The sequence below is a fragment of the Alexandromys fortis genome, unplaced genomic scaffold (assembly GCF_014885135.2).
Source record: "Alexandromys fortis isolate MF-2015 unplaced genomic scaffold, M_Fortis_MF-2015_v1.1 scaffold_59, whole genome shotgun sequence".
NCBI lineage: Eukaryota > Metazoa > Chordata > Mammalia > Rodentia > Cricetidae > Alexandromys > Alexandromys fortis.
The window spans coordinates 8,097,086-8,123,056 of record NW_026067943.1 but is presented as its reverse complement, the minus strand read 5'-3'; positions in this window follow the sequence as shown (position 1 = coordinate 8,123,056).

The window sequence follows — 25,971 nt, the reverse complement described above, 5'->3', positions numbered from 1 at the left end:
TCCTTCTGTCTATGTGTTGCTTTCATTGGTTAATAAAGGAACTGCTTTGGGCCTATAGCAGAGCATATAGGGGAAAACTGGACTAAATGCTGGGAGAAGAAGGCAGAGAGAAAGAAACCATGGATCCTCTGCCTGAGACAGACAGTGGTTAGAATCTTGCCAGCAAGCCAGAATCACATGGCAATACACAGATTAATGGAGATGGGTTAAATTAAGATGTAAGAGTTATCCAATAAGAAGTTAGAGCTAATGGGCCAAGCAGTGATTTAATTAGTACAAGTTCTGTGTGATTATTTTGGTTCTGGACAGCTGGGACAAACAAGCAGCTCCATGCAACACATACCCATGGTACCATCCACATTCATGGAACTTAGCACACTGGTCTGTGATTACTACTCTCCTTATATATCATTTAATGTGTCAAAATGCAAAATGTACATGAAAGAATCTCTACAACTGTATTGTTCAAATACTAGTGCTGTGGATATATCTATACACACATCTAATTTAGACTATAGCATTCCCAGTGGCTTAAAGTATACCTTCTTGAGCCAGGTGGTGGTGACACACACCTCTAAACCCAGCACTTGGGAGTCAGAGGCAGGTGGATCTCTGAGTTCAAGGCCAGCCTGATCTACAGAGTTCCAGGATAGTCAGCACTATACAGTACTTCAAAAAAAATCAAAAAGAAAAAAACACACCCTCCACCTTCCTGCTCAATGCTCTTAGGGCATCACTTTCTTGCTCTTGCCAGACAACACTGTCCTGGCTTTCATCATGGCGTCCATGGCTTTCTTTGCTAGTATATAGGGTGGACTTTTTATTGTTCTAATTTTTCTCAGTCTCTTGAATGTTAGGATTACAGATGTGTGATATCACAACCTTTTTAAGAAGTATTCTTAAAACTTTTTTGAGATTTATTTATTGTCTTAGTTAGTGTTCTATTGCTGTGAGGAGACACCATGACCAAGGCAACTCCGTCTCATAAAAAATAAAGCATTTAATCAGGGGCCTTGCTTACTGTTTCAAAGGATTAGTGTGTGATCATTATGGCAGGAAGCAGACAGGTATGGGGCTAGAGCATTAGGTGAATGCTTTACATCCTGGTTTGGGGAAAGAGAGAGGGGGAGATGGGGAGACAGAGAGATAGGGAAAGGGAGGGAGGGAAGAAAGGAGAGAGGGAGAGAGGGAGAGAGAGAGAGAGAGAGAGAGAGAGAGAGAGAGAGAGAGAGAGAGAGAGAGAGAGAGATTCTAATCCTTCCCAATCAGTTTGATTCTGGTGACCAAGCATCCAAATCTATGAGCCTATGGGACCTTTCTCATTCAAACCACCACACTTATTTTTGTTTTATGTGTGTGGGTGTCTTGCCTGCATGTATGTCTGCACACCATGTGCATGCAGTGCCAGTGATGGTCAGAAGAGGATGTTGGCTCCCCACTGCCATGTAGGTTCTGGATATCAAACCTGGGTCCTCTAGAAGCGTAGTCAGTGTTCTTAACTTCGGAGCCATCCCTCCAACCCCTTACACATATTCTTTTGTTGTTCACTATGTAAAAAATTTGAAATGTGTCCATATTGGTAAACATAGCTACAATTTATTGCTTTCTACTGCTATGAAGTTGTACTCAATCTCACACATGCAATATTTTTCTGTCGCCATTGGGCATTTGAGTTTTCACTATTTCCCCTGTTGGCTAATGCACTTATATGCCCCATGTAGTCCTGCCATACACTTACCTGCAGTCTCTGCCATTTCCTCAGGCAGAAACTTTGGCAGCTTCAGCTCTGGAAGAGCCAAGGTGTGAGAGTGATGGCTAGTGAAATTTTTTGCCTGTTTAACTTTAAGTCCTTTGAAACTCTGAATTCACTGCTCAGGATAGCTTTGGCATTCTTCCTGTGGCTCTAACATACTCCTTAGGTGCTAAAAGTATTCCAGAATGTGGCTAGTTCAGCCTGGCTCTCTCAGTGGTAGCCAAAAGTGCTGGCTTCTCACTCATCTGCAGCTTCTTGTTTTGTTTGTTTGTTTTGTTTTGTTTTTCTGTGTGGGTGCTATCATTTCCTTGCGTCTGGTCCATCGCTGTTCTGACTTTCAAATCCTCCCTACTTCTCTTCATGAAACATAAAAGGTCATATCGAGAATGTAATGTTTTCAAATGTTTCCAAAATTGAGGAGAATTCACTTTCCAGAACAGGACTAGTTAAAGCTTTAGACTAATTAATATTACTAAATAAGAAACATTATATTATTTTTTCTTTTTTTATTCCCCACCCCACCTCACCCCACCCTGGAACACTACATAATTGCACATGTTTACTGTGTGTCAATTAGTCTTAGAAGAATCATAGATGTCAGTCTTCAAAACAGCTCTACAGGGGCTGGAGAGATGGCTCAGCAGTTAAGAGCATTGCCTGTTCTTCCAAAGGTCCTGAGTTCAATTCCCAGCAACCACATGGTGGCTCACAATCATCTGTAATGAGGTCTGGTGCCCTCTTCTGGCCTGCAGGCATACATATAGACAGAATATTATATACATAATAAATAAATGTTTTTTTAAAAAAACAAAACAGCTCTACAGCATAGCTGCTATCAGTGTACCTATTTAGACAAGGTGACTAAAACCTAAATCAACTAACAAACTCAACAAAGATCATAAGTCTGCTAAGACACAAGGATTCAATTCTGCTACATACTGCACTCTCTTATTTATTATTATTATCATTATTATTATTGTATGTGTGTGCATGTGCGCACACACGCGCATGTGCCATGGTGCAACTACAGAGGTTAAAGCACAGGGCTTTTTGTTTATTTGTTTTGTTTGTTTGTTTTTGTTTTTGAGACAGGGTTTCACCGTAGCTTTGGAGTCTGACCTGGAACTAGCTCTTGTAACTCAGCCTGACCTCAAACTCACAGACATCTGCCTTCCTCTGCCTCCTGAGTGCTAATGCTAAAGGTGTGCGCCACCGCTGTCCAGCCCACAGAGTTTTTTTTATTAACATTTTCCCCTTTATTTTATATACCAACCACCCTCTTCTCCTCCCATTCCCTCCCTGCCCTGACTCCCATCTACCCCTTTTCCCCATCCATCCATCCATTCCTCTTCCATCTCCACTCAGAGAGGGGCAAGCCTCCCATGGGCTTGAACATAGCATAGCACATCAAGTTGAGGCAGGACCTAGCTCCTTCCCCTGTAAAAAAGATTAGGCTAAGCAATCCAGCATGGGGAACAGGTTTCCCAAAGTCAGTTAAGCAGCTGGGGCAGGTTCTTATCTCACAGCTAGTAGCCTTAAAAACAGACCAAACTATACAACTGTCATACGCATGCACAGAGCCTAGATGGGTCCCATGCAGGCTACCTTACTATTGGTCCAGAGTCCATGTGCTCCCACGAGTTCAGGTCAGCTGTCTCTGTGTGTGTTCCTCTGTCATGACCTTGACCCCTCTCCCCATTCAGCTGGTACAGTCCCTCCTCTCTTTCTTCAGGAGGACTCCCAGAGCTCAGCCCAGTGATTGGCTGTGAATTTCTGCATCTGCTTCCATCAGTTACTGGATGAAGGCTCTGTGATGACAATAGGGTCGTCATCTGCTTACAGTAGAAGGCCATTTCTGGCCCCCTCTCCACTATTGCTAGGGGCTCTTAGCTGAGGTCATCTTTGTGGATTCCTGGGAGTTTCTCTGGCAGTAAATTTCTCTCTAGCCCTCCATCCTGCCCCCCAAACCCGTCTTGCACCCACCTTGGATTGGAGTTTACCTTCAAATACTTTCTGTAGGACTGGATTTGTAGAAAAGTATTGTTTAGATCTGGTTTTTTCATGGATTATCTTGTTTTCTCTGTCTGTGGTGATTGAAAGTTTTGCTGGGTATAGTAGTCTGGACTGGCATACATGGTCTCTTAGAGTCTGTAAAACATCTGCCCAGGATTTTCTGTCTTTTAGAGATTCCATTAAGAAGTTGGATGTAATTCTGATATGTCTGCCTTTATATGTTACTTGGCCTTTCTCCTTTGCAGCTCTTAATATTTTTTCTTTATTCTGTATGTTTAGTGTTTTGATTATTATATGGCAAGGAGATTTTCTTTTCTGATCCAATTTATTTAGTGTTCTTTAAGCTTTCTGTACTTTCATAGGCATGTCCTTCTTCAGGTTGGGAAAGTTTTCTTCTATGATTTTGCGGCGGGGCTGCGTCCCCGGCACCCGGCCGCCCGCATGGCTAGGTTATGCCCGAAATAATTACACGGAAACTGTATTCTTTCAAACACTGCCTGGCCCGGATAGTTCCAGTTCCTTATGGCTAGCTCTTACATATTGTTCTAACCCATTTCTAATATTCTGTGTAGCCCACGAGCTGGCTTACCAGGGAGGATCTTAACCTGCGTCTGTCTGGAGCGGGAGAACCATGGCGACTCCTCACACAGCTTCTTTTTCCCAGCATTCTCCTCTGTCTACTCCGCCTACCTAATTTTCTATCCAATAAAATGGGCCAAGGCAGTTTCTTTATTAATAAGAAATCACTCCCACATCATTTCCCCTTTTTCTGTTTAAACAAAAAAGAAAGGCTTTAACTTTAACATAGTAAAATTACATATAACAAAACAGTTATCAAGTAAGAATTACAGTTACAATATTTATATCTATTTTATCTCTTATCATAACTAAGGAAAACTATAACTAACCATTCTTCAACTCCATCAAAGACTCCAGAAGGATATAATATTACCTATCAAACAAGAAATAAGAAAACTCTAGAAATGACAGAGACATCTCGCTGCCTGGACAGTCACCCAAAGTTCCTCTGTACCGTTGGGGCATCCATCTTCGGCCTACAGGCCCATAGTATCCAGCAGACATTCTCATCAAGCAAGAAATTCCAAAGACAGTTCAGTCACTTTTTGCTGTGTCCTGCAGAATGTCTCACAGACTCTTTCATGAAGCAGGAACCCCAAAAGGTCATCTCACCTTTAGGCAAGTTCAGCAGTCCTCTCTCTGCGGGTTCTCTGTGTCCAGTTTATGCAACAGTCCAGGCAAGAGCAGTTTCTTGCCCAAATGGCTATCAAACTCCATAAGGATTCTCTTCGATGCCCATCTTCCTCTTGAAATAGATTGGTGCTGCCAGGAGCAAATGTGTCTCATTGTCATGAAAAACCCTAAGTTATTAAAATATCTTAAATGCCATATTCTGCAGCCTTTGAAAGATATGAAGAATGCCTATCTAACTAAAATATCTCTCTATATATCTAGAAAATCTAACTAACATGACTACAAGCTTAAGTATTAGCGATGATTATCCATTAACAACCTATATTTCCTAATTATACATTACATTTTTAAATGAACTACACAATCACAATACCTTAATCAAGATCAAAAATACATATACATATAACAAAATTGACCTTAAAATCCATACCAATGCAAATTATTCATATCTATATCATATCCCCCTTTAAATGTAAAAGAACATTTATAAACAATATTTGGGAACATGGGCGTAGTTTTTTCTCTCCAAACTGCTTCCTGCTGAATAGGGGCGTCGTTAATTAGGTTGTTCATGATATAACCTGTGTGCTAGTTTCATCTCAGTTGGCAATTGAGCGAAGCAATTTTTTGAGGGTGTTCACAGCAACCTTTCAGGAGGGCGTGGTCTATCATACCAAATCGGAATAGATGCAATCCACAGGGTCTCATCCTCTGCAAAAACAAAAGAAGACCCTCTCCAAAGCATCATATCCTTAGACCCAAATTTTGAAATCGTAATACCCTTATATCCATTTTGGTTTAGCTTGGCAGCCCATGTAATGAAATGTCTCTCTGTACTTAGCTCCTTCACAGTCAAAAATTTTAAAGAAAACACAATGTACATAATCCAGACTCTCTGTGAATTTTCCATTTTTATGTGGCTTATTTTTTTTTATTTCTCTTAATCTATAACTATCTGTACTTCTGTACTCTGTCTCTTTAAAGACTTTACCCTTTTTCTTCTTAAGACATTAACTTTATTTTTTATATATTTTTTTCTCTCCCAAGCCTACGTACATTCATCCAACAGTGTCTGAATCTGTTTTATTGTGAATCTGTAATTTTTTTACTATCCAGGAGCATTTCTTAAAATGTTAAGCAGTTCTTAAAAACTTAAGTTGCACCATGTACAGGTAATACGGTACCGCCTGTATCCTGCCCAGTCTAAACCTTAACTGCGCTGTTATCACAGTAATTACGGTAGTTCCTGCCTGAGGTCAGCACAGTTCAGCATGGAGCAGCAGCTCCTGCCTCAGAGCCTTTTGGTGCCCCTGAACCACTCACAGTTCCAGGCACACAGCAGTCCACATTGGGGCCACAATCAGCAGTTTAATTCTGAGACTGAGTGTGCAGCACAGAAACTCTTTTCATCCAAGTTACAGCCAAATCTGACACGCAGAGCGTTGCGCAGTCTGAAAATGCATCTCTGTATGGCGGCAGGAATCTGCCATGCTCTTCCGCCTGCCTAAGCCTGATTCGGCCTTCTGCCCAGGTGCAGGCGGGGAGCGCTGAGCCATCGGCAGGTCTCAGAGCAATCTCCTCCGATCCCAAGAGGGAACATAAACATCCAGTCCCATAAAAGCCTTGAAATGCTTTAAAGCTAGAGTTCACGCTGGCAGCATAGCTCCCAGGAAGCTGCGCTTTAAAATGACGCAGCTTTTTTTTTTTTCTGCTGCTGTTGCTGAATCAGGAAATTTCTCTACAGCACGCCACCAACAGCAAAAATCTGCATTAAACTCTGTTTTTTCTCTGTTTAAAATTAAGCTCTCTCAGGTTTTTAAGTGGATTTAGCCCATCACGTCTGGGCGCCATCTGTTGAAATAGGAGCGGCAGGGCTGCGTCCCCGGCACCCGGCCGCCCGCATGGCTAGTTTATACCCAGAAATAATTACACGGAAACTGTATTCTTTCAAACACTGCCTGGCCCGGCTAGGTCCAGTTTCTTATTGGCTAGCTCTTACATATTGTTCTAACCCATTTCTAATATTCTGTATAGCCCATGAGCTGGCTTACCAGAGAGGATCTTAACCTGCGTCTGTCTGGAGTGGGAGCATCATGGCGACTCTTCCTCTAACCTTCTTTCTCCCAGAATTCTCTTCTGTATACTCCGCCTACCTAATTTTCTATCCAATAAAATGGGCCAAGGCAGTTTCTTTATTAATAAGAAATTATTCCCACATCAGTTGAATATATTTTCTGTGCCTTTGAGCTGGAATTCTCCTTCTTCTATCCCTGTGATTCTTAGGTTTGATCTTTTCATGGTGTCCCAGATTTCCTGGATGTTTTGGATTAAGAATATTTTTGATTTAATGTTTTCTTTGACTGATGAATCTATTTCCTCTATTCTGTTGGTGATGGGCATCTGCAGTTCCTGTTCACTTACCCAGATTTTTCATTTCCAGAATTCCCTCAGTTTGTGTTTTCTTTATTGCCTCTATTTCAACTTTGAAGTCTTGAACTGTTTTCTTTACCTGTTGATTATTTTTACTTGACTTTCTTCTCTTTCTTTAAGGGATTTACTGATTTCTTCCAATTTTTTGTTTGTTTTTTCTCAATTTCTTTAAGGGAATTTTTCATTTCATCTTCATAAAGTTATTTTTAAGGTGATTATTTGTCTGCTTCATCTGTGTTGGGATGTTCAGGTCTTGCTGTTGTAGAACCACTGGGTTCTGGTGGTGCCATACGGCCCTTTATGTGGTTGAATGTATTCTTACACTGATGTTTAAACATTCCTCCTTCCAAGTGTTGGAGTTAGTTCTTGTGCCTATAGGAGCTGCTGATGTTGCCTGAGAGGGCTGTCCATGGGGAGGATGCTGAGATATACGGGGGTAGGCAGTAGGAGGGTGTCTTCTGGGAACAATGATGCCACCTGCTTGCAGGTCTCTCAGCTGCTGGCAAGCTCCAGGTTTTTGTATGTTTGTTTGTTTTTATTATATGAGATTTGTTAATCAAGTAAGTACAATCATTTGTATTATTCTATATTAATTGTTTTATTTTTTATGTCATGACCACAGAGCACAGTTTTGTGGGGCTGATTCTCTCCTTCAACTTTTACTTGAATTCCAGGGTTTAAACTCAAGTCAGCAGCAGCAGCAAATGCTTTATCCACTAAAAGCATTTTTATCCTGAGCTATTGCTCAGGCCCAGCATATGTTAACTAAGGTAATGTTGCTGACGTTGGAATCACAGTCTACACCCGAAAAAACCAGGTTTGGTTGCTCATCCTCAAGAAGTCAATTAAAACACAAATGTATGAACGGTGGTGGCACACACCTTTACTCCCAGCATTCAGAAGGAAGAAGCAAGTGGATCTCTGAATTCAAGGCCAGCCTGGTCTATAGAGCAAGTTCCCTGATAGTCAAGGCTACACTGAGAAACCCTGTCTCGAAAAGCCAAAATAAAAAATAATAAATAAATAAGTAAAATTTTAAGAAAAGCAAAATAACAGAAGACTAAATTTATATAAAGAAAAAAAAAACCACAAATATGTAGTGAAAAGTAGAAGTGGGAGACTTACTCTACCTAGCCACTTTGGGAAGAGACAAAGACACCCAAGGATCTCCCGAAATTCAATCTTTGGGGTCCTGAAATGAGATTAAGAAGAGGGCCCGGGATATGTGTGTCTAAGAAGTCTAGTCCGGATGTGGTCCTGCCAACCACTGACCTATCACTGTCTGAGATTCATCTAAGCTCTGACGACATATTTAGATATTAAGTAACCTAATTTGTAACATTATTTATAAGAAAATGTATTGCCTCTTAGCAATCATACCAATAGCAAAACTGGCCCATTTTAACATTGACCAGCTACGTATATTTTAAATAGAGCAAGACTGAGAAAGCATGTAAAAGTGTCTCTATGCAGATGAGTGCCAAGAACAGTTTGCCTAGCAACAAGTGGTGCAGAGATCATTCTGCCCACTTAGTAAAAGCACACCTTACTAGTTCAGCCACCGTTTAATTTTAAATAATATAATAGTTTATGTTATTTTGTAAGAACTAACGGAACAAGCCTTTTTATTACAGAGTAAGTCGCCGTAGACCCTTGGAGTTCCTGTTGGTAGGAAATATGTTTCCTGTAACTTTCCTTTAACTTAATGAAGTTTAAATTCAAATTTAATTTTAAATTTAATTAATTAACATAACGACTTGACAGACAAATCTATTTTGTATGTGTCTTACCAAAAGTCTTATATTTATCATAGAACCATAGTTATAACCTAACAAAAGTTGAATTTATATTAGAGAGATGTTTATTAATATAAAGCATTTTGGATGTCACGGTCTTATAATTTTAGCTAGCTTGTAATAACGTTTTTTCTTTCTTCCTGTCTTTGTGGTTATTTGACGGCATCAGGCTCAGTCTGCCATTGAGGGACCACGGTTAACCTTCCCATTAGTTAACTCCCACACAGACCTGTAGCCACACCAGCTAAAGTCTACCTTTCTTTTTAGTCTTGATTTCTTTTTTTATTTTAGCTAGCTTTATTTTTGCAGGATGGAAGGAAAAACAGATGCAAAAGCATCATCTCTTCTGTCGCCTGAAGAGCTCTTAAAAGCATGTGTGTTTGTTCACACATGTCATGCATACTAATTTCAAAAGGGCACACCAATAGTCTTTACTTTGGTGCACAATGCGTTTAAAAGAAAGAAATAGAAATTAAAGGTGGCCAGGCATTTCTCACTCGGGTATCTTTATATGCTCTGGGGGCTGAGATGGACTTTGTCTGCTGTCTTGAGTTTGTAAACGACCAGTCAGCTACCAGCCCCACTAGGAGGTCTTTTCAAGGCGCTGTTTTCATGGTCACATAAATCACAGCCGAGAGCTACTCGGCACCTTTGCCATCAGGGATGGTGGTAGAGAACCCCATAGTTTAATGGAAACCCAACCTTTTCTGTCACACATCAGAGGCCCCAGATGAAAGAGCTTCTCATTGACAGAGCCTGTCCTTCAAATGGTGGGATAGCCAAGACAGTGAGTGCAGCAGAGAACAGCCCAAGGCACACAGTCACCAAAGGGCTGAAGAGACCAAGCAGGGAAACTAGCCTGAGCTGCATCCACGGGAAAGAAACTTCCAAAGCCTGCCTGAAAATCCAAGACAAAGTCCAAGTACTTGTTTCTGGGCTTCACAGAGCAGAGGTTAAAAAAAGAAAAAATCAGTTTCTGCCAGCTGAAGTGGGAAGGGAAAAAGAAAGACTTCAGCGGTGGATGAGCCTTCTACTTATTTTTATTCTCCTTACAGAGTCAGCTTGCTGTGAATAGTAGATACTTCAAAAATGTGTCTTTTGTCCAATCTGGGTCAACATATTGTTATCCAACTTGGATCCATGATCTTCACCCCAAGAAGCCAAGTTTGGCCGTCTACCCTAGAAGTCAATTAAAATAGCCCAATTATTAGTCAAAGGCAGAAAAAGGAGATTTATTCAATGTGGCCACATTGGGAAAAGAGATAAAGTGTTCAGTGACCTCCTCTATCCCATCCTCAGGGTCCCGGAGTGATTTGAAAGTCTAACTACCCACTTCTAAGCTCTTCCAGTTACCGTGTGGTCCTGCCAAGTGTTGATCACCATTGCCTGAGCCTTAATTTCATCCTACGAGGAGGTCCAATGGCCTGTCAGAACTCCGTGAATCTGTTTCTGGAAGACAGGCTCCTTCTCCAGCATCAGGCCTCAGAATTTTTTTCTTCTTCCAGTGTGAGATCCTTGGGGAGATTTCTATTTCTTGGGATCCATTGTTTGAGTGGTCTGGGAGCTCAAGTGTTCTGTGGACTATGTTTGTCGCCTGCTGGCAGCTGCCATGGTAGCAAGCTCTCAGATGCCTCTTGTCTTGTTTACAGCCCTCTGGTTAGTGTGAGCATTTACTACACACACCAAGTAGCTTGTGACCCCTGAGCTGGCATGTCTGTCTGGGCTTCAAAATTAACAAGGTGGCTGGGCGTGGTGGCATCTGCCTTTAATCCCAGCACTTGAGCGTGGATCTCTGTTCCAGGCCAGCCTGGCTTACACAGTGAGGCGCTGTCTGAAAACGCTTAGCAAGACTGGCATGGTCGATCTCTGCTGCCCCGTGCCTAAGGTCCCGGTTTTTATCCTCTCTCTCCCTGCTCTTTCCCTCTCTCCTCCTCACTTTTTCTCCCCCCTTTCCCTCCCCATTCCTCTCTCTATGTCCCTTTCTCCCTCTCTGTGTTTCTCCCTCCTTCCTTCTCTCCATCATGAGAGAAAGAAATTGTGAACACAACAATCATTTCCAAGAATCTCACCCTGTCTTTTAAAACGAGGACGTTCACTTATGCAAACTAATATAATTATCTAATTTCACATCGACTTTTTGACAGTTCCGAGTAGTGCAGGCCAGTTCTGTAGAGCCTTTTTTGTTGTTGTTGTTCCTTCAGTTTGATGTTCTTTCTTGATTAGATTTAGGTTGCACGCTGTGGGCTGAGGCAACTCTATGTCTTTCTTAGGGCGACAACTGACACTGACTCGTCCCATTGGATGCTATTAACCTTGAGTCAGCAAGGTTGTCTCTGCTGGAGTTTTCCATTGTGCAGGCATCTGTTTTGGACCTTAAGATTTATAAATAATCTCTATTGGTTATCTATCCCCTAATCTTCTCCATTTAATGATTTGAACATCCATTGGTGGTGAATCAATGATTATAAATCATTGCAAAATGATTTGTGCAGGTCCCTTAAATTTTTTTTTAAAGAGTATGCATGTGTGTCTGATGTCTGTGGATCACTGCAGCGTGGTGGTTTCTAATACCCTGCTCCTTTAACTGTGAGCCACGACGCCCTGTGGGTGTCATGACTGAATGTGGGGGGAGATCACTAAAATTGTATAAAATTTGTCAACAGCAAATGATTTTGGAAACTTTTTTTTTTGCAATAGTTGAAAAGTAATTCAGAATCCAACACCCAATGAGTCCACAGTGCTTCATGTAGTACTTGTCCTTGATCCATCACTCAGCTTCTCAACATCAGCCTGGGAGATTTGCACCACAAATGCCATTGACGCTAGTGAATGATTCAAGACTATTGTATGCCATGAATTCCTGGATTTCGTTATTTGTTTTTGCTTTTTGAAACAGGGCTTTTCTGTGTACCCCTGGTTGTTCTGGAACTTGCTCTGTAGACCAGGCTGGCCTTGAACTAAGGAATCTGTCTCTACCTCCTGAGTGCTGGGATTAAAGGTATGTGCCACCACTGCCCGGCTTGCAGGGTTTTGTTATATGTATTAGCTACTTTTCTGTTGCTGTGATTTAAAACGACGACAACAACAAAAACATGACCAAAGTGACTTATGGAAGAGCTCGCTTTGGCCTACAGTTCTGGGGGATGAGTCCATGCTGATCCGGAAGGCTTGGCAGCAGACAGTAAGAACAGGAAGCTGACAGATCACATCTGCAGCAGCAGCAGGAAGCAGAAGAATGTATTGGAAGCAGGGCAGGAAGAGGGCAGGACTATGAACTCTCAAAGCCTACTCCCAGTGATGTACTTCCTCCAGCCATGCCGAATCCCCTCTCCAACAGCACCACCAGCTATAGACCCAAGTGTTCAAATACCTAAGCCAACCAGGGGTATCTCTTTTTCAAATTATCCCTTTTCACTCCCTGGCTACCATAGGCTCATGGCCACGTTATATGCAAAGGTAGATCCCAAATCAAAATCCTGATAGACTTTGACAGTCTTAATAGTGTTTAGACACACTTGCTATCTTCCTCTGAAATAGTGGTTTACCAGCTCAAGAAAAGAGGCTTTTTTAGGCTTATGGTTCTGATCAAAGTCAGGGGACCTGTGAGGACAGGCTTCCAAAAATGGTCCAGGGTACCACATGAAGGGACACAAGGAACATCGACAAGTCCTGGGCAAAATGGCTTTTATAGAAAATCCATTGTAATCCATTAAATGAGGGAAGATCCCAATCTCCTAAAGGTCCCATTTGATCCCATTTCCCAGCATCTTATAATGAAGATTAATTTTTCGACATGAAACCCCATATGAGGCATATCACTGGGCACCCCTAACTCAGTCAAACTGATGCCTAAAATTAACCATCATAGTCCCACAGGATAAATTTGCACTCTGCCATGTTCCCTAGGAAGTCTTGGTTCAGTTGAGTTGGGCCTGGCATTTAGAGATGGATCTGGAGCCTGACTGAGTTCGTAAATTAAGAGTCAATCCTGTACGCTAATTCTAATCCAACACCACACGATTCTTCTCTTCGCCTTACTCTATATCTTTTGTTTTCTTCTCTTCAGAATAGGGTCACTAATTCTAATACACACACTTCAAAATTTAATAATGGATTTTAAAATTTATTTTGTAGGCGATCTCTCATTATCGTTATAATTTCTTCCATGTCAGTGATTTCTCGTTGCCTTGATATTTCACACACACACACACACACACACACACACACACACACACACATTTAAAGGATGTAGGAAATAAAGGGAACCTCTCTGGAGCAAATTGCTGTCACAACTGTGCCATTTTACAAGACAGCACTCTTAGATGCAGGCCAGGATGACTCCAGCAGGGTTCATTTGGTACCATGTGCGGGAAGGACAGATGGAAGCTGGCTGGGATGTTCTGGTGTGTGGGGAGGGAGGCTGGAAGCCTTTCCCAGTGCTTCCCTCAGCCCTCCACCTCCACCTGGACCTCTTGGTATGCTACAGACCCTTCTGTGCTCGAGGAGCACCTTCTGTGCAGCTTCTGCTGTCCTCCTCTGGATCCTGTGCTCTGGTCAGAGGGCTGTGGCCCTGCCCTGCCCTGCCCAGCACTGGTTATCTCTGTTCCACTTTCCCACGGCTTAGTTCACTTACAGGCCTTGTCCCTTGTGGGCAAAGAGCTGATTGCTTGTTATCATGATATTTCCTTTCACCAACTACCAGTGGGGATGCATCTAATCTGCTGTTTACCTGAAGTCCTGTTTTGCCAACTCTTGAGGGTTATTTCCTATTTGTGGGGCTCTGTTTAAAAATGTGTTGCCAATATCTGTCCTGAAGCATTTCCGCCATGTGTCTCAACCTTTCTGGGTTGAAATTAAGGTCTTTGATCCACTTTGAATTGATTTTTTGCTCAGGGTGAGAAATACGGATATAATTTCATTCTTCTGTGGGTTGATATTCAGCTTTGCAACCACCATTTATTGGAAAGTCTGTCTTTTCCCCAGTGCATGTTTTTGACACATTTATAAAAACAATGTCCAGACTATATGGGTTTACTACTATGTCCCATTGCTCTACACATCTGGTTTTATGCCACTATCACACCGCTTTTATTACTACTGGTCTGCTGTGTGGTTTGTGGCTGGGTACTCAGATGCCTCTGGCTGTGTTCTTTTTGCTTGGAATTGTTTCATTTATTTGTGCTCTTTTGTGTTTTAGGATTGTGTTTTTTTTTCTAATTCTATAAAGAATATCATTGTAATTAAAAATTATTTAAATTTTATTCTTAGTCACCTTAGAAAGAGATTCATCGGAACTCACTGCCAAGTAAAGACATAGAAATATCTAGTTTTTGTTTAACTCATTTGATATAATGGATATGACAGAGTTAAAACAATCCATAGACACTCCAGCACTGGCCACAGCCCAACCTCTCTGTCCAAGTAACAGGGTGTGTGAGTGTTGGGGGCTCACCAGCCCAGGCGGGTACTTGGGGAGTGTCATATAGACTGGAAACTGACTTCACCCCGTGGGCCAGCCCACTTCATCCAGGTCTTAGATTGATTTCCTTATCTGTTTATTTGATCTTCTACTTGGTGTTTGAACTTTGTAAAAAACAAGACTCTGAACTCTCTCTGGCGTTTCCTGTCTCACCGTCTTTCTTTCCATCCCCAAGAAGGGCGCCTTGTGGCTTGTGGTGCGTGTTGTCTCATGGCTTTGTAGTTCTTTGTTGTGCTTTGTCTATTGGGAAGCATGTATCTCCTGGTGGATAGGTTTTGCTCATTTTCCCAATTTTTAAAATTTGAATTTTGAGAATTTTGTACATAAGTGCTGTATTTTTGTAATCTCTACTCCTATTTCTTCCCTCTCCAACTTTTCTCTCAACTTTATGACATCTTCTTCAGTTGTCACTGTAGCATATGTATGTATGTGTGTGTGTGTGTGTGTGTGTGTGTGTGAACACATATGCACATATACATACAACCTGCTAAGTTCATTTAGTGTTGCTCATATGTACATGTGTGAGGGCTGACCACCTGGGACTGGATAACCTGTCGAGAGTCTCATCCACCGATTGCCCTTTTTTCAGCAGCCGTCAGTTTCCTGTAGCTCTTCATCTAGGGGTGGTACCTTGTGAGATCCCCCCCCCCACACACACACACACTGTGTCAGCTGCTGTTGTCTCTGTCCTGGTCTTGTTTAGGTGGCCATATTGAGACTTCATATGAACAGTTTTCCTGCCATATATGGAAGACACTATCTCACAACACAAGTCCGGTGACTTCAGGGTTCTCATTTATTTCCTGTGAGTCCTCCTGGTCTTGGCTTGCATTTACGTTCATGCCAAAGGTCACGTGCAGTAGCAACAATGGTGATTTGAGAGCAGTCTCAATGTTAGATGCGCTGGAAGGTATTGTGCTCTTGGCTTGTGTCCCTTTAGGTTGATGGGCTGGAGAAAGTGTGATATATTCAAGTAGTGGCAGGAATGGGGAATGGGTGATAGAGTAAGATGGAATAGAGGTGAAGTAAGAAAAAAAGTATATAGTTATAAGTATGTGGAGCACTAGAGAAGATATTACTTATTACATTTGGAGAAAAGGACAGACATACAGACCTTTCACAATCTAATACAAGTTACAAGATATCAATTGGACATTTAAAAGTGTACGTATTAAGAGAAAAAAGCAAATAATTTTTTAAAGATAAACACTAAAAATTTAATAATATTAAACAGAATATGTATGCATATAAAAACAGAACATTAAAATAAAAAATTAGAATATAAGACACATAAATACAGATAATCAGTAAAATGGAATAGGTGTGCTCAACAAACGGTAAGAAGTATTATATTCTCAGTCGGTTCCTCCTGACTGGGGAGAGTCTACCCTTGGTATTTTCCTGAGTTCTGTCTATAGGACGCCACATCGAGTATCTCATACCTCCTCAGACAGTGCCTCAGCTTTCCTTACCATTGTCCACAGTTTGTGTGTCTGGGGTCCGTTGCTTTGATCAGGGAGAAACAATAGGTTTCCCATCTTGCCCTGTACTTCCTGTGGTTCTCCCTCCACAGGGCACAAATGAGGGTGAGGGGATGTGTCATGAGAGTCTAACGACTCTGGGGTCTCTTACCCCTCTGTGGGACTGTGTGTGCAGCTGCTGAATGCTATCCTTTGCTTTTGGGGTCCCAAACTCTCTGCTTGCAGGAGGGTCCATTCTTGCGGTGCCTTGGCCAGCAAGTTTTTCTCTGGGTTATGGCAGGGTAAGGTATCCCAGACACTGAAGCACTCAGCTTCAGATCTCTGTGTTTCTTGTCTTGTGCTGACGCAAGCCCTGCTGGAGAAGGCTCTGCCTCTGATTTGGGCCCAGCTGGAGAAGTGTTACCCAGCACTTTCCTCTATGGCCATGCGCGTAGAGTCCTGATACTCAGGGCTCCAGACATGCACCCTGTGCTTTGTAGCACCCTGTGCTTTGTAGCAGGGCTGGTCTGTGGGCAGGAATCCACCCGCCATGGTGTTTTCCACATCCATATACCTCATTTTTCTCTCCTTTTACAAATTTTATATTTATGTTTTTGAATTCTTTCATAGATTCCCAAAACCTTTTTCTCAATTTCTCTCTAGTGGATAAATTCTCTTTATACCTTTTTTTTCAATTTCTCTCTAGTGGATAAATTCTCTTTATACCTTTTTCTCAATTTCTCTCTAGTGGATAAATTCTCTTTATTCTTACTTTTGACTCTCTCCTTCAGGGACTCCCACGAAGGCAGCCTCTAGTCTGCTATTTTACCAGAACTCTGCCCAGTTGTCCTTCAGAGTTTGCAATGCCTCCCTTCCAGCCCTTCCTTCTTTTAAAGTGTCTGTTGACAGATGCTGCTGACCTGGGCTCTGTCGCCACACACAGCTCCGTGGTTCCCTTTTGCTCCATTCCAAGTTCTATCTTGGCTCTGTATATTCAGCAGGTCATCAGTACCAAGGCCAAGGGAGGTTCCGTTCCAGTCTTGTCCACTTGGTGTGTCCTAGATGCCTCCTGTCCCAGGAACAGCATCTCTTTCCTTGATTTTCCAGAAACAAAAACCATGACCTTGTTGAAACTGTTTTCCATGCCGTCTGAATGAAATGTGTCTCTTTTTATGGCCATGGTTCTTAGATTTGGTCTCTTTATAGCGTGCTGTATATCTTGAAAGTACCTTTGTCCTTGTTCGAATGTCACCTCGTCCACTTCACGTCAGCTCTTCTGTCCTGCTTTCCTAATAACTTTATTCACCTAAGTGTGTTTTTCATTTCCTGTGCTTTAGTTTGGTTTTCCTTCAGTATTTCCAGCCCTTTGTTGAATTCCTCTTTCATTTTGTGTTGGCTTTCTTCATTCATTCAGCTATTTGTGTTTTCCTGGAATTCATTCAGGGTTTTGTCTTCTTTGGTTTTTTTCCATGCACTTACAATCACTCTTCCACGTTATTTGGGATCTCCAGTTTGTTGGTGGATATTACTGTGGCATCAATAATTTTGGAGGACTTATGGTGTTGTGGGATGCTTTATTCTTCTGGCTCTTGGAGGGGCCCACCCACAAGCTCCCAAAGAAATTACACACAGAGGCTTAGTCTTAGTTATGAAGGTCTGACCTTAGCTTGGCTTTTTTTTTTTTTTTTTTTTGGGCAGGTTTTCTTAAATTATCCCAACTACCTTTTGCCTCTGGGCTTTTTTCTTTCTCTATTTCTGCCTACTTTTCTGTAGCTCTTTCTCTGTGGCTTGCTGTCCAGCTCTGTGGTTACCCCTTAGTTCTCTTAGTGTGGTTATCTCCTTGTTCTCTCGTTGTTCCTCCTTTCCATATTTCTCCTTCTATTTATCCTCTCTGCCTGCCAGCCCCGCCTATCCTTGCTCCTGCCTCACTGTTGGCTGTTCAGCTCTTAATTAGACCATCAGGCGTGTTAGACGGGCAAAGAATCACAGCTTCACAGAGTTAAACAAGTGCAGCATAAACAAAAGCAACACACTTTAAAATAAGATCCCCAACAACATGGTGCCTTGGTATTTCATGTTTCTTACGGCTACACTGGGATTTGGGCATGAGGCTTTTCCCATGGGTTCTATTTTATTTGTTGAGTCCTTTCAGTTGAAGTATTCACGATGTTCTGGTGAGGCCAAATTGTGGGAGAGCTGAGGATTGTAGCTCAGAAATTAGGTTTTCGGTCCAGGTGCTAAGGTGGCCTCTGTGTTGAGGGCAGGAGCAACCACAGCTGCTGGCCATGCCCACTACTCCCACCTCAGAATAGCCAGGTGACAGCCATGGCAACTCTAACTCAGAGTGCTGGGGGACAAACAAGGACTGTGTGGTGTTTGCTGGGGTTTTGGGTCACGGAGGTTAGAGTGTGAGAGTAAAGATACAGGTTAATATAGCATTTCCAAAAGCTCAACATGGGAGAAGCAGCTGGGAGGACGAGCTGGGCTGCTGTCAGAGTCCACGGATTTTAGGGATTTTTAAAGTTGTGGAAGGTTAAGGACAGTTAAGAATATTCAAATAATCAAAAAGAAATGATGGAGAGGGAAGAAGAGGGGAGCAGGAAGAAGAGAGGGCAGATATCGGTTGTGTGTGAGGATAGCAGACTCCGTGGAGAAACATCCAGAACAGCTCGAAAACCTAACGGAAAGCAAAGGAGGAAGTAATTGCGATTATCTGTAGTTGAGATATGGCAAGCTGAATTCTGTCAAGTCCTTTTTAGTTCTTTCCAGTCTGTTTAATGCTTACTGTCCCATTCGGTAGCCATCTGGGAGAGGCCGTAGCTGCCTGTGGGACCTACAGCCTTCTTTCCTAAGCTGAGCTTGCTTGTCATTCCAATGGCCTTCGCCGTAGCATCTCAGTGTCCAACATGACATTTTCTGGTCCCAGCTGTCGCTATTCTTACCTACAGTTATTTAGATATTTAGAGTTTAGGATTCAGTAGCTACCACACCCATACTTGCTTTATTGTATTAATTCACCCGTTTGAGAATTTCCTTTCTCTTAGGACTCTGCTTCTCCACGCATTTCCCATGCTCCCTAGAGGAGATGCTCGGCCACCAGAGGAGGCACTTGGCTGCCTCCTCTTGGCTGCTCAGAGTTTCCTGGACAGCGACTCCTTCCCTGTAGAGTGACTGAGACTGGTCTGCCAAGCACGCTGACAGCTCATTTGTGCCAGTACCATGCATTTCCTTGGCATGACTTATGTCTTCAGGTTTTGCAGGGCCATTTGTGGGCGAGTCATCATCATCAAATGACAAGTTGACCCAAATTTGTCAAGCATTTTCAGAAACCCATCTTTCCCCGGGGAGCTCAGGCGGAAGCGTCAATGGTGATTCCCCGACTGCAGCCAGAGACACTGGTGCCATGTGGAGCTCCAGCCCTGTCACCTTGGCTGCAGCCGCCTCATAGGTAGTCGGCTTCCTCCAGGCTCTCATAGGCATGGTGAGGAAGATGTGGCAAGGCTGGCTGGCTCCTAGGAAACACGTCTATAGAGGAAGAGCATGCAAGGGCTTTCAGGTCCCCAGGGCAGGTCTCCTCTGTGCCTCCTGCAGAGGATTGCCATTCCCTCTGGAGACCATACGTTCAAGGTGTGATGGACCAGTACAGCGAGATGCCAAGGCACAGCCATAATCCCTGACAGTTCTTTGTCCTCCTTATGAGAAGGTATAAGCTTTTGTCTTCTGAAAAGGAACGCACATCCTTTGGCTTAAAGTCTCTACCTTTCCCAATTTGCTAATCCATTTCAAAAGAAAGAAAACCACTATATAGTGAGTAGGAGATTGAGCACTGGGAGTGAGTCGGGAGGCAAGGAGTGGTTTGGAATCTCCTGCCTCTTTTGCCTGAGGCACAACCTGTCTTCACGGACGTTCCCTGGTGACACCCTTCAATACAGTGGGCTCCTCACTCTCCACCCCACAGGCAGCTTTGCCGTTTGCGGAGTCTAAGGGCCTTGCATGCTTGCTGGCCTGGCTCACTGGTTTAATATTACAAATGAAGTTAGGAAGGCTATAAAGGTAGGCACAGCCAGTGTACATAAATGCATTAAGTAAAATAGAAAAGTTCCTTCTTCCACTGTCCTCTGTCAACACCAGCTTCCGTTTTAAGAGGTGGCCACTATTTAGTGGCAGCTTGGGTTATATCCCAGACGTTCGGGGGTGAACCGGAGAGCTTGCACACTTGCCCATACGCACAGTGAGAGTTAGGCAGACTCCCCGATTCTGTCCCTGGTGCACCTTTCTCTGGAGACTCATCCTTGGCAGTTATTCAGAAAAGTCTGGCAGGATGCCACACCTACCTGCAGGGCCGCCCTTAGCCAGTGACAGCAAAGCACAGGAGCAGTCTGGTTCCTTGGCTTCCAGGTTGGGCAGCCCTGTGGTGCCATCCATGACCAACATTCTCCACGGAGCCAGGCACCCTCACCTTGTCTTTCTTCTCCCCAGTTCTTCCCTGCTTCCCCGAGTCCTTTACAGGTTTTATCTGAGAACATTTCCCCAGCAAAACCCTTGTGTAGAACTGCAAGGGTATAGTCTACCTATCTGTGCACATGTACACACGTGAGTAAATTCAAAGAAGAGCGTGTGTGCACCCTAAGCTTTTGGTAGTGGACTTTTTTCACCTGACGATATACTACAGACTCTGAAAATAAGTCTACTTATTTTGATGACAGCAGGATTCTCTCCAGAACTGATCAATAGCCCCGCTAATGAGATTGAGTTCATTCATTCATTAAACAAACGGTTCCCAAAGAACCACTGCGTGCCAGGTGCTGCTTTAAGCCCTGGGGTTGTCTTTAACTTTTTTTCTCTTAGGAAAAAAAAAAACAGAAATATTTTTAAAGCATATTCAAGCATTTGTGTAAGTGGTTTTGGAGGATAAATTCTTGGAGATGAAATCATGGGTCAGAGAGAAACTGCATTTACGGTTTTAATGGGTCCTCTAAAAGGAAATGTTCCTGCTTGAACTGGAGCCAAAGCTCCTTGCTGTGTATCTCCCTTCTCTTCCTGTTCTTCCTTCCTCCCATGCTCTTCCCCTGGGGGCCAAGTGCATTCTGGGAAGCACCATCCTTGCAGTTCTCCTTTCTTCCTGCTTCCCCTGACACCCGGAGCACAGGGGCTCCTCCCCAGTTCCCCCCCCCCCCGGGGAATCCAGACCAGAAGTGGACTGGGACAGCGGCAAAGGGAAGCCAAAGAGGAGATGGCTTAGATGAAGGACAGGGGACTCCCAGAAAGCAAGTGACCCACACTGTGGTTGAAAGGATTCCCTAGAAGTTCATGTGTTGGAAACTGGTCCGTAATGCAGCCATGCTGACTGGCTGCTGGTTACGGCATCACTGCACTTAGAAATGCATGCATCCATCTATGGGATGACGGGTTAACAGATTACCATAAGAGTAGATGTCAAAACAGCAGCTTTCTTTGTCCTGCTTCTCTGCCTCTCCATGCCTTCTGCCATGTCACAAGGCAGCAGAAGGCCCCAGTGTTATAGGGAGGTCACTTGTTGGTTCCCGGCTGCTCAGCCCTGAAATAATCACACAGAAACTATATTATTTAAGTTACTGTTTGGCCCATTAGCTCTAGTTTCTTATTGGCTAACTCTTACATCTTAATTTAACCCATCTTTATTAATCTGTGCATCACCACAAGGTCGTGGCCTACCAGCAAAGTTTCAGCATGTCTGTCTCCAAAGGCAGTTTCATGGCTTCTCTTTGACTCTGCCTCCTTTCTCCCAGCATTCAGCTTAGTTTTTCCCACCTACCTCTATCCTTCTCTGCTCAGGCCCAAGACAGTTTCTTTATTAACCAATGATACAGAGGGGAATCCCACATCACCCCAGTTGATACTGAGCAGATGCAGGATTTGGACTTAGTCTCCAGAATCATAAGCTGTATATACCTGTATCCTTTTAAGCCTTTTTAGGTTTACTTATTAGCTGTGTGTGTGTGTGTGTGTCCGTGCATGGAGGGTAATGAGTTCTCTTCTCTTCTTCCACCATGTGATTCTGGGAATCGAGCTTAGCTTACCAGGTTTGGCCATAAGCACCTTTGTCTGCTGAGCCATCTTACTGGCCTTGTGTTCTTGTTTGTTGGTTTTAATTTGTAATCTTCACCATAAAATGTACAAACAAATAAGATGCTCTTTATTACTACCAGGACATAGGTATTTTTGTTAAGGAAGCAGAAACTAGACTGAGTTTTCCACTTTTCCAGACCCACTTGTCAAAGCTCCTACAGCAATGTTTTACTGGCTGTCCGGGATTATTCTGGAGTCAGGGTCCCAAATTAAGTTTTGTGTTTCTACCTACAAACTTGCTTTTCCAGTTTCCCATAATCCACACCCCAGATTGATGACTCTTCACCTCCCCCTCTTTACTTTCCCTCCCTTCCTGGCTGTACTTTGGGTCCCTCCATGCCATCTCTTCTCACATCCCTTTGTGGCTATCCCAGTTCAGTCCTAAATTCAGCATCTTTAAGAGGCTTGCTGCCCCATCAGCAGCCCCTTCCTCACTTACACAGATTTTGAGAATGGATTCATACATGTGAGAATGTGTCCACATCCCTTCTGGGCTCACGCAACCCACGAGGCATTCAGGGTAGAGAAGCCAAGTGCATCCGAGCCTATCACAGTCTGACTCACTCTGTCCCACCCAGAGGCCTCTTGGACATACTTGGACTGGCACCATCTACAAGCTGCATGTTTCCAGCTAACTACCGCAGCTCAGACCATTCCAGACCCCTCCTGTGCAGGCCCCCTTCCTCATGTAACCTCCCTCTTGGACCCTTGGGCAGCCTTGGGTTCCGTGGACAGAAGACATCAGAAGAGATGGATGTCCATCTGAGAGAGGTACCAACCACATGTGGTAGAAATGAGAGCGGAGAAGGAGGTGAGCCGCTCGGACCACCTGCCAATTACCAGGCGGGTCACTTTGCCATCTGTCTTCAGGTTCTTCATCAGTGAATTACAGCAGCAGGGAGTTCTCGGGACTCACTCTATAGAGACCTAAGAGTATGTGGAGAAAATCTGGCAAACAGCCCATTTTTATGCACTCTTTGTTCTTTTCTTGACTGACTTCAGTGGGATTGTGTTTGCCCTCTTGAGTGCCCATAGTGATGGCTCATTGTACAGGAAGTATAAGTGGCTGTGTAATAAGTGAAGGAGTAAGATCCTGTGCTTTTTTTTTTAAATTAGGAAAATGCATACCATTCCTGAAGTGGCAAGGCCATTTGGTTTTATTCCCTGGAGAACTGTTTTAACAAGAGTGACTGGGTCATTGTTGGCAACTGTGTTAGCTGATAGACATTTTTGGAAAGAAGTTTAATAATGTGCCTATGAAGCTTTAAGCTTACATGTATTTAATTTTATTTATTAAATTTCTGAAGAAGTAATTAAAGATCGAGACTAAAATTTAGCTTTGGGCTGGCAAGACAGCCCAGCATATAAGGTGCTTGCGGTCAAGCCAGCTGGTTTGAGTTCAATGCCTGGAACCCTCATGGCATAAGGAGAGAATCAACTCCAGAGCCAACTTCTGACTTGGTGCCTGCACAGGCGTATGCACACATGCACACAGCGTGAACAGCAAAACGTTTAGCTTTGCTAAGGCTGTTTATAATAGAAAAAATTGAAAACAACTTATGTCCAATAATAAAGGATTAGTTAAATAAATATTAGAATTTAGAATCAATGGAATTCTGGGTAGCTATCAATTAGTATTGAAGTACAGTTTTAAAAGACTTATTTCATTTTTATTTATGAGTATGAGTAGGGATGCTGTGGTTGCCTATAGAAGCTGTCAAATCTGGTGGTGGACAGGTAAGTCACCTGATGTGTGTGCTGGGAACTGATTGGGGTTCTCTGGAAGAGTAGCAAGTATTCCTAACTGCTGAGCCATCTCTCCAATTCCTGAAGTGTATGTATACTTTATTGGGTTTTTGTGTATGTGTGAGAGAGTCAGGGTTTCTCTGTGTAACCCTGAGTGTCCTGGAACTCACTCTGTAGACCAGGCTGGTTTTGAACTCTACCTGCCTCTCCCTCCTGCGTGCTGGGATTAAAAGTAAGCACCAAAAGCATATACCACCATCCCTGGTGTGAAGTACATTTTGAATGTGGATGAAGGGAGTCACAACAAGTAATTGAATGGAGTCAGGTCATTAAAAAAAACATGTATTTTATAGAGACATATTAGAATAAAAACAAATACATGTACCTGAAAAAACACCTAGCAAGATCTCGCTACTCCAAGTCATCACCTTGGAACTTATCAGAAACGTAGAACACAAGTTGAACATTACATACTGGTAATCCCAGCACTCAGGAGGATGGTGAGTTTGAGGCCAGCCTATACTATATAGAAAACTGTGTTTGTGAGTTAACATTTAAATGAGAGAAAATAAGAGAAGGCATCTGGGCTGCTGAGAAGCTTTGGGTGGTTCTTGTGCACTGTGTGGTTTACTGTGGTACAGGTCCATCAAATACAAGTTCTGTATGTGGACTGAAGGGGGGGGTTATTTATTTATTGGGGACAAATATGTGTTATTGCCACAGCAAGGAAAAAATGTCTGTAAAATACATAGTGTATTTGGGGTCAATGAAACTTTAACAGAAGACAGCAGGCGGGAGAGGGAGAGGGAGAGGGCCAGGCCCACTCAGTGGCTCCCGAAAGTCCTGCTCCTTGTCTGCATGTGTTTTAGTCCTACAGGAGAGCTCCTAGGTTACAGAGTGACATTTTCAGAAGCACCACTGTTTTGGAAGGACCCAGGCAGGACAAGTGGCAGATGGCCACAGGAGTTGGCCACCGCCAAGCTTCTACCCTGGGCACAGAGAAGGTCTCTTTCCAGTCTTCCCATCCTTGCTGCCTGGTCTTCCCATTAAGATTCAGGCTGGCTTGGCGGATTAGATCATTTTGCTTCCAGTAAGTGAGCTGGCTACTTATGCATTCTCCTGCATCCTCAGTGCCAGACACATTTCTCAATCCTCCTCTGCTGGGCAGCCAAGGCCAGGAACAGAGTGTTTCCACCTTCCTTACATCAGTCTGTCCAGCTGTGGCAGGTGGCTCTGTTGGAAGGCTACCATCCTCAACCTGGGGTGTTCAGAAGACAGTCTCTTCCATGTCCACTGACACCAGGCCGAAGCCCCACCTGGGGAAAGAGCAATTGGGATACACCCTTTCAGACCTTCTCCCTATATGGGTCCATGAGGAGGGTGTGCAGCAGCAGCTGGTGGCTCGAAGTGGGCGTGTGTCCTGATGGTAGGCGATGCTCTCAGAAGCCTCTGAAGTGACATTGTCATCACTTGGAGAAACGCGCAGACCAGCCCCTGAGTGGGCGTAGGGTCTGGAAGTTAAGTTTGTCCAACACTGGCCTGAAAATACTTGCCCAGGGAATGAATTGCCCTGATCGGGGATGACCTTGGTTCTTTAGAAGGTAGAATGCATTCCTTTAACCCAATCATCCTGTTTCCCCAAGTTCCCCCAATCCTCCCCTTCTCACTTTTCTCTCCCCGTCCCCCCTTATCCCCACCCCACCCCACCCCCAAGATCTCAATTTTCTCCCCGGCAATTTTGTCTACTTCCCATAGCCAAGAGGATAACTATATGATTTTCCTTGGGTTCACCTTCTTATTTAGCTTCTTTAGGTTCACCAGGTATATACTCCGTGACCTTTATTTATGGCTAGAAACCAATTATGAGTGAGTACACCCCATGTTCATCTTTTTGGGTCTGGGTTACCTCGCTCAGGATAGTGTTTTCTATTTCCATCCATTTGCATGCAAAATTCGAGAAGTCATTGTTTTTTA